Raw genomic sequence first — 18,776 nt, 5'->3', positions numbered from 1 at the left:
CTTGGAAGGAGAAGTGAAGAATATTGAAGTTGGGGCAAGAGGAGGCTTTGGATCCTCTGATTCAACAGAGTTGCTTGAGGTAAAAAAATGCTGACTTGCTCTTTCTATGGAGATCTTGATATGGGAAGTTTTATAGGGTTTTCTTCCATTGTTTGAGTCATTGAGCTTTCTTGTGTATGATTTGAGATTGAAACCTCAAATCTGAAGTATTGAGGGTCTTGTGAGCCCAAATACCTGAACTTTATTGATCTAGAGACTAGACTTTGAGCACCAAACCCTTGTAGGACTTTGTATTGGCATTTTTGATGCATTTATCCCATGCATGAACGTAAAGGTCGAGACTTTACGTGACTTTTGTGTCTTAAAGGACTAGATCTAGGGTTTGGAGTAATGGATCTGACTTTGGACGTCTGGATGGGAAATTAGATTGAGTAAACTCGCCGAGTCCATGAGCTGACTCGACGAGTCGGTTCGGGTCAGTCCCAGTGTTCACGGCCAGGAGATAACTCGTCGAGCTAAGTGGAACCTTCACGAGACTTCTGAGGATACGAGTGGACTCGATGAGTTGCATGAGTGCACTCGACGATTCGGGTCAAACAAGGACTGTTGACTCGAGTCTAACTTCTGTTGACTTTAGGGTTTGGTCAATCGTGAGTAATGGAGACCATGGAGGGGTAAAATGGTCTTTTACCCACTTCTCGAGTAGAGAGAGAAAGAGTAACCTTTGGTTTACTTAGAATTGAGAATTCGAGTATTTATTTGAGATATTTACCCTATGTGTTAGGCGGTGGCTAGTTCGAGATTCAAGTATGAGGATAAAAACTTGCTTGCTTCAAGGTGAGTCTTCTCACTATACTATGAGTAGTGATCTATGTGTGACCAGAGTATCTTATATGCTTATATTGAGTGTGGTGATATCCTGCATTATGTCTTTGTGATTTATGTTATATATTATGTTGAGTTTATAGAGTTAGGACCGGAGGGTCCACCCGAGTTATGGGACCGGAGGGTCCTACTGAGACACATTGACCGGAGGGTCTTACAGTGTCACACCCCCAAACCAAGGATGGCGGAAACGTCCGGGGGTGGAGGACTTCATGTATAGTATCATAACAACAATTGTAATAGTAATTGAAGCAAACACAACCAACATATATATAATTGAAAAAGTGACATCATTGTATGAATTACATGTTTACGAATCAATTACAATATGTTGACAAAATATGAAATAGTAGACGCCTTAGCGCCCCATCCTCAAAAGCACTTGGTTATCTGTTTAATGATTTCCTGAGAATACAAGTTGTTTGAAAAAGTGTCAACACAAAGGTTGATGAGTTCATAAGCTTTTGTTTGGTATTATTAAAAGCCTTTCGTTTGTAAAAGTAGTATTTGTGTTAGAAAATCCAATATTTTCCTTAATGTGTAAATGTAGTCTTAAAACCCAAAGACCGAAATGTACAAGTAATTTGTCATATTTATAGTAAAACAATGCAAGTTTAAATCGACATAAACTCGTTAAATTTTAATGAAGTTCCCGTAAATTCCAATGTTTATTAATACTTTATGTGAGTTTATTATAACCATACTATGACCAAGGTTGCCTAAAACGACGTTCTTCAGGCGTCGGAAATGTTATGACATTTGTCACCCCAGACCTATCGGTCTAACTGTTGCATGCAGTTTAGGTGTGGGTTTGTCAAACCCAATATAGATCTATACACAACTATCACGCTCTCCCTCAAGGAGACTCTGGTTACAATACAGGACTTAATGGTAATTTGAAGTAAATGTCTCACAAAGTCATTAACGGAATTACGTGTTATGAAAACTTGGTACCGTATGGTCGTACCTTGCTTAATGAAAATATCATTTTTATAAATGTACCCTTTTAAATGTATGTGTTATGTAATGTATCATAAACTATACCTATTATAGTTTATCAACCAAGGGTAGTACGTAGTAATGTATGCAAACTATATTCAAAATAGTTTATTAAATGTTTGAATGTATCGGTTGTACTTTGATTATAATCACTTGTTATTCTTTATATTTTATATGTCCAAATCCATTTGTAAACTGATGTGTGTGTAAATATTAAGATAAAATGTCATATATTGCAATAACATATAATCACATAAAGATATACACCTTGCTCAACATGTTACAAGGTGAAATGAAATTGACAGCAACTTTTCGTTGAATACAGTTTCTGTTACTGTTCTTAGAAAATTTATAGAAAAATCATCAAAGCTCTAAATCCAAATCCGCAAATTCTGAGAGTTTGGAATATGAGTCTAGTTTGTTCGTAAATTTTTATCATGATTTTTAGTGATCTCTAACAGAGGTAAAAATGTTCATAATCACAGACTGGTCCGGGTTTGCCTCTGAAATGATAGGCAGTTTTGTAAAAATCACCATAAATTGTAGAAAAATCATATGGAGATGTGCAAGTAGCCATTTTAAATCTAAGAGTTTAAACTACTTGCACCTGGAACAGTTTTGAAAACTAAAATATTTAAGTTGACCAAAACAGTCCGTGATCGAAGTTCATCTTTTCTGATGTAATCTGATAGAAAAAGTTTAATTGTGTTCTTGATGATTTTACTTGTATTCCCCCCTTAAAACTTAAGAAAAACATGTAAATGTAGGGGTATGAACTCACCTTATGTGTTCTTAGAGGATGGATGTTGGAGAAGAGAAGTGTTCAACTCAAAAACACTTAGAAGATGCCTTGACGAATCGAGAACCAAGAGTGGAAGAAAGCTTGATGATTAACCTTGGAAGTCTTGAAATTGAGAGAGAATGGTGTAGAAAATGAGTGACTTAAGCCTTGTATTTATACTAGTAAGAATTACTATTTATATATAATTCTTTAATAATAAGTGTTAAATGTTGACATTCTCCATATAACTAGTTAGTGTATATGACATATTCATGATGTAATCATGACAAATGTTTCTAGAAGATGGTTAATACTAATTGGCTAATAATAGTAATTTTTAAAACGTAAATAGTAAATAGTAGGTAGTAAATAGTAAATAGTAAATCGTAAATAGTAAATATGATGAGATTTTTACAATTGTCATATTTGTAAACCCCGTTAAGCCATGTTTAAGAGTCTTACACAGCCCCCGATAATTGTGCAATAGTGTTTTATCGCTTTGGTTCGTTGTTTAGCACTGTTAAGGCTAAGGAAAATCAAACACATGAATTTTCCAAATGATGTTTTCTCATTAAAATAGCGAATTGTACAACGTAAACCTTAACATACAAGGGTTAATGGAGTTGACCGGTTTGACTTGTTGACTTTGTTTGACTTTGACTTGACCGAAATTTGACGGTTGTCACATCATCCCCCCGTTAGAAGAAATTTCGTCCCGAAATTTGCATTTTTGACTGGGACTTCAAGAGTTCGGGAAGAGATGTGGATACTTTTGTTTCATCTGATCCTCGCGTTCCCAGGTGAATTCGGGTCCTCGTTTAGCGTTCCAACGGACCTTCACGATGGGAATACGACTTTGTTTCGCTCGTTTGATTTCCCGATCCATGATTTCGACTGGTTCCTCCACGAAGTGGAGATTTTCGTTAACTTCGATTTCGTCGAGTGGTATTACGAGTGTCTCATCAGATAAACACTTCTTTAGGTTTGACACGTGAAATGTAGGATGTACTTTGTCGAATTCCTGAGGTAATCGAAGTTTGTATGCTACTGGCCCAATCCTAGCAAGGATTTCGAATGGCCCGATGTACCTTGGATTTAGTTTCCCGCGTTTGCCGAATCGTATCATTCCTTTCCAAGGGGAAACTTTTAGTAGTACACGATCACCCACCTGGAATTCCAAGGGTTTGCGTCGTTTGTCTGCGTAACTCTTTTGCCGATCGCGAGACGCTTTCAGTCTTTCTCGAATTTGAACGATCTTTTCTGTGGTTCCCCTTATGATTTCAGGGCCAGTGAGGGTGCTATTAGAGACTTGCCCTCTAGCTAGCTGTGAATCCCCCACCTTAGCCCAACACAGGGGTGATCTGCATTTGCGACCGTAAAGAGCTTCGAATGGAGCGACTTTGATGCTAGTATGATAGCTGTTATTGTAGGAGAATTCGATAAGCGGTAGATGGGTATCCCATGCTTTACCGAAGTCTATCACACAAGCTCTTAACATGTCTTCCAACGTTTGAATGGTTCGTTCGCTCTGTCCGTCGGTTTGTGGGGGGTACGCCGTACTCATGTCAAGCCTAGTTCCCAATGATTTTTGTAGAAACTGCCAAAACCGTGAGGTAAATCTACTATCTCTATCGGAGATAATGGATATCGGCACACCATGGAGTCGTACAATCTCTTGGATGTACGTTCTAGTCAGTTTCTCCATCTTGTCGGTTTCTTTTATCGGTAGGAAGTGTGCTGATTTGGTCAATCTGTCTACGATTACCCATATGGTGTCAAGCCCGCCCGATGTCTTAGGAAGCTTGGTTATGAAGTCCATGGTTATTCGTTCCCACTTCCACTCAGGTATATCCGGCTGTTGTAATAGCCCGGATGGTTTTTGGTATTCGATTTTGACCTTGGCGCAAGTCAGACACTTGCTCACATAGGTAGCAATCTCAGCTTTCATGTTCGGCCACCAGTATAATTTCTTGAGGTCCAGATACATCTTATCCAACCCGGGATGGATGGAGTATCAAGTCTTGTGTGCTTCATTCATGACGACGTCTCGGAGTCCACCGAACTTCGGTGTCCAAATCCGGTTCATGATATAACGTGCTCCATCATCCTTGACTTCTAAGTTTTTATCCATTCCCCTTAATGTCTCTCCTGCCACCTTTTCTGGTTTCAAAGCTTCCAGTTGAGCTTCCTTGATTTGTATGGTCAGGTAGGAATGGATTGTCATTGTTAAGGATTTTACTCGGCGGCCCGAGTACTCCTTCCTGCTTTGAGCATCGGCCACTACATTGGCCTTGCCCGGATGATAACGAATTTCGCACTCGTAGTCATTCAGCAACTCTACCCATCTCCTCTGTCGCATGTTGAGCTCTTTCTGATTGAGGATATGCTGAAGACTTTTGTGATCAGTGAAGATAGTGCATTTCGTGCCGTAGAGGTAGTGTCTCCAGATCTTCAAAGCGAATACTACTGCTCCAAATTCCAGGTCGTGCGTAGTATAATTAACCTCGTGCGTCTTAAGCTGTCTTGATGTATACGCGATAACCTTCCCTCTCTGCATGAGCACACATCCGAGGCCTTGATTCGAAGCATCACAGTACACTACGAAGTCTTCGGTTCCCTCTGGGAGAGACAAGATCGGTGCGCTGCATAGGGCTTGTTTTAACGTTTGGAAAGCAGTTTCTTGTTTATTTTCCCACTTAAATATCACACCTTTCTGCGTCAAGGTGGTGAGTGGTTTCGCAATCTTGGAGAAGTTTTGTATAAACCTTCGGTAGTAGCCAGCAAGCCCAAGGAATTGTCGAATTTCGGTTGGCATCTTGGGTGCTGACCAATTCTCGATTGCCTTGATCTTGGAGGGATCCACATGTATGCCCTTCTCACTTACCACATGGCCAAGGAAATCCACTTCTCTAATCCAGAATTCACACTTAGAGAACTTAGCATAAAGCTTCTCCGCTCTTAGTGTCTCTAGCACTTGGCGTAGATGAAGGCGATGCTCTTCTTCGCTTCGCGAGTAGATCAAGATATCGTCGATGAATACGATTACAAACTTGTCTAGGTAGGGTCGACACACTCTATTCATTAGGTCCATGAATACCGCAGGTGCGTTTGTTAAACCGAAGGACATCACCACAAACTCGTAGTGCCCATAGCGAGTTCTGAATGCAGTTTTGGGAATATCTTCTTCTTGAACTCGTAGCTGATGGTAACCTGACCTTAGGTCGATCTTTGAGAAGAAATTTTCTCCTTGGAGTTGGTCGAAAAGGTCGTCGATTGGGGTAGAGGATATCGGTTCTTGATGGTGAGTTTGTTTAGTTCCCGATAGTCGATGCACATGCGAAAGGATCCGTCCTTCTTCTTTACAAAAAGGACTGGTGCTCCCCAAGGTGAGAAGCTTGGTCTGATGAACCCTTTGCTCAAAAGCTCGTTCAACTGACTGGACAACTCTTGCATTTCTGTTGGTGCGAGGCGGTATGGAGCTCTGGCTACGGGGGTAGCTCCGGGTATTAAGTCAATTCTGAAATCGACTTGTCGTGCGAGTGGTACACCAGGAAGATCTTCTGGGAACACATCCGGGAAGTTACACACTTCGGGGATGTCTTTGATGTCTTTCATGTCTTGTTTCTTGTCTACTACGTGGGCCAAGAAGGCGTGGTACTCCTTCCGGAGATACTTTTGGGCTTTGATGCATGAGATGATTTGTAAATTCGCACTAGGTTTGTCACCATAGATGAGAAGGGTTTCGTCATTTGGTAGATTGAGGCGAACGGCCCTTTCGTAACATAGAATGTCGGCACGGTGAGGAACTAACCAATCCATCCCGATGATTACGTCGAAGCTTTTTATGGTGACCGGCATCAGGTCAATTTTAAATGTATGGTTGTCTAGAGTGAGAGTACACTCTGAGTATATATCGCTTGTGCGTTCTACTTTCCCATTTGCCATTTCTACTACATAAGTATCCTTTAGTGATTGGGGATTTTGTTCAAGTAATTTTTTTATATTGGTGGCTCACGAAACTCCTCTCCGCTCCACTATCGAATAGTACGCATGCATAAGAGTTATTGAGGAGAAACGTACCGGTAACCACCGTGGGATCCTCGACTGCTTCCCCATGTCCTATTGCCAGGACTCTTCCTACTCCACCAGCATTAGAGGCTTGTGCTTTGGGGCAGTTTCTTTTGAAGTGACCGGCGTCTCCACAGTTGTAGCAGGTTCGGGTTGCCCCCGTACTGGCGACTTGGTTGATTGGTCGAGCCGGCGCTTTACAGAAACGAGCAGTGTGCCCCTTCCTGTCGCAGTTGTTACAGTGCATCTCCCTACAAGCACCATTATGGTGAAAGTTGCACTTGTTGCACTTAGGTAGGGTTCCAGCATATGGCTTCGGTGGTGCTGGAGTGGTAGCAGTAGTGGCAGCATTAGTGGCAGCATGGACAGCAACAGTTTGTTGCTTCTTAGCGGGGTCCTGTGCTGGTTGGCTCTTCTTTTGGTTCCATAACTTCCTTTTGTTGTTTCCCCCTTTTGATTGATCAGTGTTAGTGGTTGTAGTATTATGACCGGCTCGGTGGTCAACAAGTTGTTGTGCCAGCTCCCTGGCACTGTCAAAAGTAGTTGGCCTTGAAGCCATGACACTACTTTGCACTTGGGGAGACAGTCCCCAAAGGTATCGCTCCACCTTTTTCTCCTCCGGAGTAACCATTGTTGGGCAGAGGAGAGCCAATTCATTGAATCGGGTGGTGTAGGTTTCAAGGTCGGAGCCCGTCATCCTGAGGTTCCAAAGTTCTTGTTCCAGCTTTTGAATTTCACCTCTCGGGCAGTACTCCTTCATCATCAAGGTTTTTAGTTCTGCCCAGGATATGGAGCTAGCTACTTCGAGAGTAAGTGAATTAATCCGACAGTTCCACCAAGTAAGGGCCCGGCCGGTGAAAGTGAACTTAACTTTGCTCGCTTCGGGGCAAGAGCACACTTGAAAGACTACTTCCGTCTTTTCAAACCATTGCATTAAAGTGATGACTCCCCCGCTCCCATTGAAGTTGTCGGGTTTGCCATTGGTGAAGTCTTTGTAGGAACACTCTCTTGTATGCCACGTACTGTCTCCGTGGTTAGAGTTTGTAGCACCCGATCCAGAACCACCAGCTCCGTTTGTCCCTATATGCGATATTGCGGCCGCTACGGCTGCTGTTACTGCAGCCTGGAACATCGCAGGATCAAACTGTGGAGGCAGCGGCGGAGGAGGTGTTGCTATGTTGCCGGAAGGCCTTGGTCTTCTCCTTGGCGGCATGGTTCTGTCGTAAGTCGTAAACCAATGTACTTTTAGTAAAAGTATATTTATAGGAAGAGAAATCTTTTATACATAAAGTATATTATTACGTTGTTTTCCGGTATGTTTATGATACATACGATTTTATACTTTTAATTGACCCAATACATTGGGTTATGAGGTAAAATGAAAGTATAAAATATTTTTTTTGAGTTTCCTTGTTTCCAAGTATATGACTGTTTGTAAAAGTTTTACATATACTAATTTAGTCGGGACATAATTAATATATTATATTTTAAAATGATCTTTATCGGTTACTTAATTAGTTGCAAAGTGCATACCCGTCATATGTGATTAAGATATAATAGTCCTTCGAATAGATGACCCTAACTCCAAGACCACAACCAAACAAGGACAGGAAGTGAAACAAAGATACATAAATTCTAAGTCTATAGCATCTTAGTTACATATGACCTTAGCGCATCCACTTAGCAGCTATTGATCTATAAATAAAGACCTATTTAATTCTCAGATAATTTATTATAGTAACACAAAATACTCCTATAGTATTTGTAAATGTTTAGTTTTGAGTTCTTAAAGTATCCTTTGTAGTGTGTTATTAGGTTTGTTAGATTTGTTGCCCATCCTGACCATCCCCCGGTATATGCAAGTCAATTCCCGGACAGATATAGTTGATCAGGCTATATCCTTCCCAGATTTAATCCACATATACTAAGGCATACTCAAAATGTTCGACTCTTCTTCTTTTGCTTTATGTTTTCGCTAGTTATGATACCATGCGAGCATGTAATGTATGTATGTATACTTTAATCAAGAAAATCATTTATTTTTTTAAGAGTATATTTATTTGAAAAATGCACAAATCAGAGACTATTAGTCCCAATTGTGTTTATAGTTTGTATATCTTATGTGGTTTGATATACTTAATTCACTATAAACTGTGCTCTGATACCAATCTGTCACACCCCCAAACCAAGGATGGCGGAAACGTCCGGGGGTGGAGGACTTCATGTATAGTATCATAACAACAATTGTAATAGTAATTGAAGCAAACACAACCAACATATATATAATTGAAAAAGTGACATCATTGTATGAATTACATGTTTACGAATCAATTACAATATGTTGACAAAATATGAAATAGTAGACGCCTTAGCGTCCCATCCTCAAAAGCACTTGGTTACCTGTTTAATGATTTCCTGAGAATACAAGTTGTTTGAAAAAGTGTCAACACAAAGGTTGGTGAGTTCATAAGCTTTTGTTTGGTATTATTAAAAGCCTTTCGTTTGTAAAAGTAGTATTTGTGTTAGAAAATCCAATATTTTCCTTAATGTGTAAATGTAGTCTTAAAACCCAAAGACCGAAATGTACAAGTAATTTGTCATATTTATAGTAAAACAATGCAAGTTTAAATCGACATAAACTCGTTAAATTTTAATGAAGTTCCCGTAAATTCCAATGTTTATTAATACTTTATGTGAGTTTATTATAACCATACTATGACCAAGGTTGCCTAAAACGACGTTCTTCAGGCGTCGGAAATGTTATGACATTTGTCACCCCAGACCTATCGGTCTAACTGTTGCATGCAGTTTAGGTGTGGGTTTGTCAAACCCAATATAGATCTATACACAACTATCACGCTTTCCCTCAAGGAGACTCTGGTTACAATACAAGACTTAATGATAATTTGAAGTAAATGTCTCACAAAGTCATTAACGGAATTACGTGTTATGAAAACTTGGTACCGTATGGCCGTACCTTGCTTAATGAAAATATCCTTTGTATAAATGTACCCTTTTTAAATGTATGTGTTATGTAATGTATCATAAACTATACCTATTATAGTTTATCAACCAAGGGTAGTACGTAGTAATGTATGCAAACTATATTCAAAATAGTTTATTAAATGTTTGAATGTATCGGTTGTACTTTGATTATAATCACTTGTTATTCTTTATATTTTATATGTCCAAATCCATTTGTAAACTGATGTGTGTGTAAATATTAAGATAAAATGTCATATATTGCAATAACATATAATCACATAAAGATATACACCTTGCTCAACATGTTACAAGGTGAAATGAAATTGACAGCAACTTTTCGTTGAATACAGTTTCTGTTACTGTTCTTAGAAAATTTATAGAAAAATCATCAAAGCTCTAAATCCAAATCCGCAAATTCTGAGAGTTTGGAATATGAGTCTAGTTTGTTCGTAAATTTTTATCATGATTTTTAGTGATCTCTAACAGAGGTGAAAATGTTCATAATCACAGACTGGTCCGGGTTTGCCTCTGAAATGATAGGCAATTTTGTAAAAATCACCATAAATTGTAGAAAAATCATATGGAGATGTGCAAGTAGCCATTTTAAAGCTAAGAGTTTGAACTACTTGCACCTGGAACAGTTTTGAAAACTAAAATATTTAAGTTGACCAAAACAGTCCGTGATCGAAGTTTATCTTTTCTGATGTAATTTGATAGAAAAAGTTTAATTGTGTTCTTGATGATTTTACTTGTATTCCCCCCTTAAAACTTAAGAAAAACATGTAAATGTAGGGGTATGAACTCACCTTATGTGTTCTTAGAGGATGGATGTTGGAGAAGAGAAGTGTTCAACTCAAAAACACTTAGAAGATGCCTTGACGAATCGAGAACCAAGAGTGGAAGAAAGCTTGATGATTAACCTTGGAAGTCTTGAAATTGAGAGAGAATGGTGTAGAAAATGAGTGACTTAAGCCTTGTATTTATACTAGTAAGAATTACTATTCATATATAATTCTTTAATAATAAGTGTTAAATGTTGACATTCTCCATATAACTAGTTAGTGTATATGACATATTCATGATGTAATCATGACAAATGTTTCTAGAAGATGGTTAATACTAATTGGCTAATAATAGTAATTTTTAAAACGTAAATAGTAAATAGTAGGTAGTAAATAGTAAATAGTAAATAGTAAATAGTAAATAGTAAATATGATGAGATTTTTACAATTGTCATATTTGTAAACCCCGTTAAGCCATGTTTAAGAGTCTTACACAGCCCCCGATAATTGTGCAATAGTGTTTTATCGCTTTGGTTCGTTGTTTAGCACTGTTAAGGCTAAGGAAAATCAAACACATGAATTTTCCAAATGATGTTTTCTCATTAAAATAGCGAATTGTACAACGTAAACCTTAACATACAAGGGTTAATGGAGTTGACCGGTTTGACTTGTTGACTTTGTTTGACTTTGACTTGACCGAAATTTGACGGTTGTCACATACAGTAACATAGCCTCGAGTGGCTAGTGAGCTGTGTGTGTGGTATCTTGGGGAACTCACTAAGCTTCGTGCTTATCGTGTTGCGTGTTATGTGTTTCAGGTTTTTCTCAGGATCACGGGAAGGCACCGGCTTGATTGTACACACCAGTGATAGAGTTATGTTTTGAGGATTCTGGGTTTTTATCAAACAATTATAGAGTCGTGATTTGTAAATTAAATAAATGAGATTTTGTGAAATGTGTTATGAGAATTATATGATCTTAAATGATAATTTTATTCGAAAATTTACGGTGTTATAAGTTGGTATCAGAGCCTTGGTTTGAGGGATTCGGATACACCTTCAGTTATGTATGGACTCGAACTGAGGATTTGAGAAAAGTTTTCAAAAAGAAAAGATTTTTCTAAAACGAGTAAGAGTTTCTAAGAGGAAAATGAAAAGGAGCAGTGTGTACAATCAGCCAGAGCCCGAACGGTGATTTCCCAAAATACCTAAAAAAATTGTTTACTTTATGAGATATTATTTATGCATGCTAGAGGATAGGCTAGCTATTTCATGTTTAGGGCTAGAGATGCCTGATTTGTGATGCCTTAGCCTTGGGATTGTTGCTATCTGTTATGTGCTTTTAGTATATGTTGAGTAAGAGTATCTAGTGGGAATCTTTAGAGAGGGAGTTCCGAGTCGAGAGATAATCCAGGAGAGAAACCTAGATGAGCATTTGAGGAGTCTACTGAGAAGAGTAATTAGATACCATGAGAGTTGAGACAGCCTGAGTTCAGTGATGTCACACCCCGATCCTTGTCGGAATCGATCGAGGCGTGATATATTGTTCAAAGTCTCATGACAACTATGTTATAATATGATTAGATTCAATTAAGTACTAAGTATGCAAACAAGATCCACAACATACAAATACAAATCCAAATACGAACAACATTTATTACATCAAATTTAAATAGTCTTGTGGATTTCTAAGGCACAACCTATTTTCATCAACTTCATTCTTCAAATCTGCATCATGGGTAAAAACAGGTCAACTACAAGAGTTGGTGAGTAATCTAATTTCAGTAGAGAAAATTGTGAAGTTGAAACCTTTATAATTGGAAATTTGTTTTCTTTTGAAGTCGGCAAACAATTGTATTTGAGATAACGGTTTATAAATCAAAAATTGATTAACAAATGATAACAACAACAATAAGTCCTCACCCTATATATACATATGTATATATATATATATATATATATATATATATATATATATATATATATAATATATATAGGATGGAGCATCTAATCATCATACACACTCAACCACGTGCGATCAATCACCTTAGCGTCCCAAGGCAGGGTGGTCAACCCAATAGCGCTATTATTGTCCATAACGTAACTCAAGAATACGGGCATAGTCATGGAGATTAGACTAAAAATGGTAATGCACTACAAGTACATGTAGCGTAAACAAACAATAGTTATACAATTAATGATGTATAAATGTCCCAACAATGTCTCAATTGTGATAAAACAATAAAATGAAGTTGGAACATATTAGAACCACATGATACACCCCAAAAGTATTGAAAATTATAAAGTATGGGGTAGATTACTCACATTAGTCCCAAAACGAAATGCGTGTGTCGTACGATAGACGGTTCGAGTCAAAATGACGTAGAACCTAATATAATTAATAGTTTTGGTTTAGGAACTGCTAAACGAGAATGGAGTATTAATACAAATAATTAGACACATATTATTATATTAGATGAATTAACAATAATTCATTTTGATTATAATATTAAGGTATTTATTTGTTAAATGAATTTTAAATTGAATTACTTACTTTGCATAATTAATTTATATTTTCAATTTAGGCCAGATTTTAATAATTTCTTATTAAAATAATAACTTGCCCAATTATAATTATTTACATATTTTAACAATTATTTATATGAAATAATCATTAAAATGCATTTTTACATGCTTAAATACTTAGGAAAATAGTTTTAAATAGTAAACAGTATTGAAAAATTATGAAATTATTAGGAAATCATTATTTCATACAATATGAATTACTGTAAAATTTGTATATTTTTCTGAACTGTTTTAGTATTTATTTAATATTTTAATGATTAAACAACACAAAGTTCGGGAAAAATAGTAAATGATTCTCAAAAAATCTGTAAAATTAACCATAGTTTTATAACATGATGTAGAGCTCAGTGTATAAGTTTCAGATATTTGTGACTATGGGAAGTATTTTTTATATATTTCATTATTAATTAATCAATAAAATCATAAATAATAGTAAACGGTAATATAAATACATGAAACTTCATAAATTATGTTTAATCAATATATTGGTCATCCCAGAATTTTCTCAGAATTTATTGAATGCAAAAAGTATTTTATGTGAATTATTGCCCTACTTTATTGCAATAATTATAGTAATTCAATAAAAATAAGTTATTTTCTGAAAATTTCCAGAACTTCTTATTTTATTGATGGGATTCTGAGAAAAATCAGGTTTATGCATAAAATGAGTTTTAGATATTTTGGTGGATTTAATTTGTTTCTTGTATGAATTTGAAACTTTTAACAACATACCTTGATGAATGCTTCAAGAGGGATGAAGATTTGATTATAATAGATTGTTCTTGGCTGGAATATGAGTATTTCTTGGATGAATTTCGAGATTGAGAGTGAGAGAAAGAATAGAGAAGGTTTAAGTGGTGAAGAGAATAATGTGTTGGGAGAAAAAGGAAAGGAAAGTGGATGGGAGGTGTGAGTGGGAGACCATGAGAATAATCTTTTTGCTTTTGGTGGTCTTCATAATTTCCCACTAACACAAGCATCTTTTACATAATTAATATAAGAGTTTTATAAAATTTAATGTAAAGTTTATAAAAATAGAGTTTTATAAAATTTAATGTAAAGTTTATAAAAATGGAGTTTTATAAAAGATGAGTTATTATTTGATTATAACAATCTACTTTGATTTGAAGTTTAATTATAGCATTCAATTTTGATTCTTTTAAATTTAATTAGAGCACTATACTTTGATTTGATTTTAATATGGTATCATAATTTAATTTGATTATAGTTATAACGTTGTACTATACTATGTTGCTATTAACGTCAATTTATATCGTAGTGTATGAGTTTTGATCCTATTAGCGTCAAGTAATCTTGAGTAGGGTTTGAATGAGATTGAGAGAGGTTTCGTTTGTGATCTTTTTGAGTGTCCGGCTTCGCAACGCAAGGTCCATAGACCCCGTTAAGCCATGATTTAGTGTCCTACACAATCCCGATGATTGTGCAATAGTGTTTTATCGCTTTGGTTCGTTGTTTAGCACTGTTAAGGCTAAGGAATATCAAACACATGAACTTTCCAAATGATGTTTTCTCATTAAAATAGCGAATTGTACAGTGATTACATAACGTAAACCCTAACATACAAGGGTTAATAGAGTTGACCGGTTTAACTTGTTGACTTTGTTTGACTTTGACTTGACCGAAATTTGATGGTTGTCACAAGTGATGCCTTTGAGTCGTGAGTAGAGCAAGCGGAGTTGTGTGCTCGAGTGGTGTGTTAGTATCAGTGGAGGTCATTCGATGTCTGAATGCTGCTTGCTTTGTGCTTTGTGGAACTCTTGATGATGGGAGTCAGTTACCAAGTGAATATGACGATATTCAGGAGGTAGATGGCTGGCATCATAAGAAGTTCTTCAACAGCTGTTGGCAGAGAAGTGTGAGGACCTAGGGGAGCCTAGTGAGTAATTTGAGTCCTATGAGTACGTTGTTTGGGGAAGAGTATGCACCGGAGGGGGAGCGCGTATGACGAGATTGGTGATCGAGAAAGTTGAGCAGCTACATAGGAAATTCGGGACGATCCGTGTGGAAAGTATGGGTAGATGTGGCAGGTAGTATGGGCCCATACTACTGAAAGCAGAGGACCCATACTTGAAGCAGGAAAAATTCCAGAAGTTCTTAGTAGCAGATTGAGACGAAATAACATGGTTCGGGTACCATGATTCGTAGCAGATTGAGAGGAGATAACATGGTTCGGGTACCATGATTCGTAGAAGATTGAGAGGAGATAACATGGTTCGGGTACCATGATTCGTAGCAAATTGAGAGGAGATAACATGGTTCGGGTACCATGATTTGTAGCAGATTGAGAGGAGATGACAGGGTTCAGGTACCACGATTCGTGGCAGGTCGAGAGATGATTACATGGTTTGAGTACCATGATTTGTGGCGGTTAGTGCTTCTAGTTTTACCAGTTATCCAGTTATGATTGATTAGACTGGGATCAGATGTGATGGAGTGTGGGGCTTGAGGGCCACGTTGAGCGAGTCTCAATAGAGCGTACCTTGGGAGGGAAATTGAGTTAGCTTCCAAGGGATGTTACTGGTGAGATGCCAGATAGAGTCGCAAGATTCAGGGATGAGTAGAGAGGGTGCTTTTTTGGAGGATTGCGATCTGAGTTGAGCAATCGGCCGAAAGTGGAGATGTCACTTTCTGTGACCAGAGTTGTGCTATTTTCATTTCTTATGAGAAGTAGAAGAGATAATGAGCTTCCGGTTTCTGAGCTTGGAGGTAAACCCTGTGGGGTAGCATTGGTTGCGATCTTTTCACCAGAATATCAGGGCAGTATGTCTGCCGCAAGGTAATATTATAGCACGAGAGGGTCATCAGTGGGGACTGAGATAAACGAGGACAAGGATATACCCTATTTTGAGCATAGTAGGGCGTATGTTAGCAGCAGTGTCGGAGGATCAATAAGAGTATATCGGGGCGGTGGCCCTCTTTGTCTATTATGGATATCGAGTGTGGGAGTGAGGTCTCTGCTCTCATGATAATTCTCATGATGGGACGTTGGTTGGGGAGTCGATGATGAGGAGTGGGATAGCTCATTATTTTCAGATTGAGAGTCACGGCTACTATGGGACAGTTGAGATGTCCGGTAGTATGTCAGTATGAGATTATGGATGACACGTTGGGAAGTTTCTGAGGATTTTATCTGAGATTCGGGATATTTGGAGTTGTTGGTCTCTATCGGGAAGATCATTGAGCGTTGCGTAGTACTTTCCAAGAGTAAGTGTGATGTACCTGGTGGAAACAGTCTGTGGAATAGATTATTGTCGTGCCAAATGGTGATGGTTCGAACCCTGAGTGGGGGAGAACCGAGTATTTTATTGAGAGGATCAGAGATTTGTTCAAAAGCGGTTAGAGAACTGGATATAGAGACCTGCGGTAAGGATCATGAGACCAGGGTCATTGGTGATCGAGGCGAGGTGCAGAGCGGGATAATGCATGTTGTACGTGTTCGTGAAGGGATGGGTGTCTCCACGGCAGGTGGCCGTTGGTCAGAGACCTTGTGGTAGTTAAGAATTCTTCGAGGTTATAATGGTGAATTCGAGGTGGTTGGCTCGTAAGGATAGTTTCGGCAGTTGAGAATTTCTGGTTCATTGTAAGGGTTGTTATATGCACTTGGGGAAAGGCAGAAGTTGATTGGTCAACCAACTTCAGGATCGTCATGAGTATTCTTGCATGAGTTTTGAGCAATGGAGGAGGGAGTCATTGGTGATTCCTCCGTGTTTCAAATTGGGAGTTGGGATTTTCGAAGTTACGAGTTGTGTGAGAGGAAGATCAGTTGTGAGAAATCTGAAAGGATGCATTGCGGGATCAGAGTATGATGCCGTAAGTAGGAGATCAGTGGTTGAGGCAAGACATCGTGAGATTCTGTGATGGTGTATCGAGGTATCCGAGTAGGATGCCTTGAATTTCGAGTTATTTGAGACTTGAATTATGAGATGGCCAGTGGAGTATCAAGTGACTATGGTTCCAGCGGGAGCCTTCCAGCTAAGTGTCATCGAGTGGGAATATCCAAGAATGAGAATTGCAGCGAGAAAAGTGTTTGGTCACGACGGTTGTGTCAGGAGTGGTAATGTTGAACCTAGGTAGGTGTGTGTACCTATCTATGTTGGACCGTGGAGTATTCATTAGTGAACTTAGTAGGGTGATAACTCGAGGATGAGATGATGGGGTGATAAGAAAGTGAGTGGATCCGAGTGGGAGTAACCACTTGGGATTGTCAGGGGAAAACCATGGAGTGAGCCCATGGCTGTAAGGTCCTGAGAACGGATCTTTACCAATGATCAAGCAATCACACAATCAAATAGAATAAGAAACAATGTAGAAACAGAATTGGAACAAGCTTGCACACGCTTATATTGCATAAAACGTCTGGTACAACTTTCTCTCTATGACCGTGAACTATTGTGTCATCAACAACCATTAATGACATACACAACCCCTATATATAGTGGACTTGGGCCGAACACTAGGTTTACGGCCGTAAACAGGCTTACGGCCGTAAACTCACTACTTGGCCGTAAACTAACAAACAACCTACCAAAACTGCATAAAGACTCAAAAGAACTTATTACAATGAAAGCCTAGACCAAACCATTAACTAGACCCTTCAATCTCCCCCTTGGTTTGGTGCTAGCTTGAGCTCAGTCTTTGTCGACCACCAGCACATCCGACTTCCCCATTGCTCCGTTCCATATTCGTTTGTCAATGATATCCACAACCATAGTTGTAAACACTTTGGCAGCTGGCTCAAAGATGTCTTCTACAACTTTAATCTGATGATGGCTCAGCTGATGTATATCCCACTTTCCAAATTGAAGCAGGTCTCTTTTGTCGTACAAGCGGATGCATCCCTTCTCAAGCTTGATGACAGCAGATGCAGTGGTTTCATCAAACACCCAGTACTCCATGGTTCGCAGAGAACCATCTGGATGATCCTGAAGGATAGGAATCTGATTCACTTGTTTAGTAGCTGGCCACATCACAGCTCGAAGAGGTTGATTGGTTTTAGGATCAATTACGCTTGGGTATATCTTAATGATTGACTCTGCAGTCTTCATGGAAGGAAAACCCTTGAGTACTTGATCCTCCAAGAAATGCTTGAACTGTGTAGCCTGGGGATTTTGAGAGGGATTGGCAAAAGGAGCCCTTGACAACTCTGAAAGATCAACCCTGGTCCAAGAGTTGAAGTCATGAGCATCTTTATATAGTTCAGTGGTCCCACTCTTACGTCTCACGAGCCACATGTTTAAGGTGTCGTGAAATCCCCACGAGATGATCCCTAACCTATCACCATATATTTCTTTAAAACGATTCTCTCCAAGATCTATAAAGGTGATGGTGGGCTGATCCGCAGGAGCATTCTGATCTGAGCTCCTTTTAAACAAGTATTGACCTTTCTCAGTAGATTTAGCCAGTTTGGCACGTTTTAAGGCTACAACACTTGGAGCTTGAGCTGGCTCTTCTTCAAACCTATCAACAATACGTGATGTTGGAGCAGATGTCACAATAGGATGAGCTTGGATGTGTAGATTGATCCTAGACTCATCAGCGGATGTCTTGAACTTGTCACCAAGTTCTTCTTCTAACTTCTTCTTTAAATCAAAGTAACTTGAAGTGAGGAGATTAAAGTGATTTTGTAGGTCAGAAATCTGCTTGGTCTTCAGAGCTTTATCCTCTTGAAGA

At 38.5% G+C, this 18,776-nt stretch overlaps 1 long non-coding RNA gene across 1 annotated transcript; it reads right to left on the bottom strand.

The window, feature by feature from the left end:
- Positions 1–12,179: 12,179 nt before the first annotated feature.
- On the bottom strand, positions 12,180–13,900 carry LOC145115401 (uncharacterized). Its single transcript, XR_013711544.1, has 3 exons — positions 13,818–13,900; positions 12,825–12,888; positions 12,180–12,227 (listed from the first exon to the last, which is right to left on the bottom strand). It is a non-coding gene; the product is annotated as an uncharacterized LOC145115401 (long non-coding RNA).
- Positions 13,901–18,776: the final 4,876 nt, after the last annotated feature.

Source organism: Lactuca virosa, chromosome 5 (assembly GCF_052849685.1).
Source record: "Lactuca virosa cultivar CGN04683 chromosome 5, Lactuca_virosa_CGN04683_v6, whole genome shotgun sequence".
In the NCBI taxonomy this organism is placed as follows: domain Eukaryota; kingdom Viridiplantae; phylum Streptophyta; class Magnoliopsida; order Asterales; family Asteraceae; genus Lactuca; species Lactuca virosa.
Note: the sequence above shows the minus strand (reverse complement) of the source record. Positions and strands in the feature narration are given on the sequence as shown.